This window comes from Salvelinus sp. IW2-2015, unplaced genomic scaffold, assembly GCF_002910315.2.
Source record: "Salvelinus sp. IW2-2015 unplaced genomic scaffold, ASM291031v2 Un_scaffold2425, whole genome shotgun sequence".
NCBI classification, from domain to species: Eukaryota; Metazoa; Chordata; class Actinopteri; order Salmoniformes; family Salmonidae; genus Salvelinus; species Salvelinus sp. IW2-2015.
In genome coordinates this window covers 161,884-163,137 of record NW_019943746.1, presented here as the reverse complement: position 1 = coordinate 163,137, position 1,254 = coordinate 161,884, and the positions used below count along the sequence as shown (strand labels likewise).

Genomic DNA, 1,254 nt, shown 5'->3' with positions numbered 1-1,254 from the left:
ATCATATCAAGCAGGTAATCTGTCAATCACAATTATACTAAGGCGACATCATGGCGACATCATGGATACATCATCTACATGAATGCAGCTGCCACTTCGTTAAAGCCGTTAGAGGCAGATGATCATTGCGCACGTCGTTTTTCTCACCGGCGAGAGGTTTTGCACTCATCGCTGTATTCTCTATCAGAAAGTAGGCTGGTCCTCCTTGATGTTGTGTAGGTCGAAACAATGCATTCTGTTCATTTATAAAGCCTACTTAAATCAAAGTCATAAAAAGCAATTAATTGTCATTTGTAATAATTGATCTGAAGCTAGAACAGTTACATAGCCACACCCTTCAAGATCCTTTTCCTCCTCTCTCTCTCCCTCTCTTTCCCTCCGTTCCTCCTCTCTCTCCCTCTTTTTCTCTCCCTATCCCTACACTCGTCCTCCTCTCTCTCTCCCTCTCTTTCCCTCCATTCCTCCTCTCTTCTCTCCTTCTCTCAGGTATGCCTGCCATGCTGTTGGTATCAGTATTGGGCAGAAAGGGCCCAGCCTCGGTCAAGGTGGCCAACGTTGCCTTGGTGACAGTGTCAGGGTCAGAGGTCGTAGGCGGTAACCTGGAAGACATGGGCAACGGGGACTTCCTAGTTACGGTAACCAAGGTCCCTGCGGGGGAGTTTGTGGTGCTGTTGAACGGGACAGACGTGGTCTCCTCCACCGTGTTCCAGAGACAGTCCACCACTCAGATGTCTGTCTCCAAGGTTACCATCAACGTAAGTTTACATTGAAAAACGCCTTTTATTTGTAAATCGTGAAGGAGTCTATATTGCATGTTGGGATAGTGTTAGACAAAACCATGGTCATAGACATTTATAGACAATATCAGAAAGAAAAACGTGACTGACGATTACTCCCTATAAATGTAGGGCCCTACTTACAAATTACAACATGAACTTTCTAAGCACAAGAAAAACAAACAAGTTGCACATTTAAAAAAGTGGACCTCACAACAACTACTCAACAGATCTTCTTCTTCTTCTTGTCTTCTCAGGCCGTGGTGGACAGAAGCATGGAGCCTGGTAAACCCTTCACCCTTCCCTTCACCGTCATGACCGATGCCACTGGAGGCAGCTACAAAATTAGTGCCAGAAATGACCGAGACTTCAACATGAACGTCCCCGGCATGTAGGGATCACGGCTGGAATATCCCGAGACTGGTCCCAGATCTGTTTGTATGGTCTTGCCCATTTCTGTGGTCATTGTTGAGTGACA

General features: G+C 46.0%; 1 pseudogene; it reads left to right on the top strand.

Moving 5' to 3' along the window:
• The window catches only part of LOC139025250 (von Willebrand factor A domain-containing protein 7-like), a 54,155-nt pseudogene that overhangs the window by 27,021 nt on the left and 25,880 nt on the right, over positions 1–1,254 (top strand).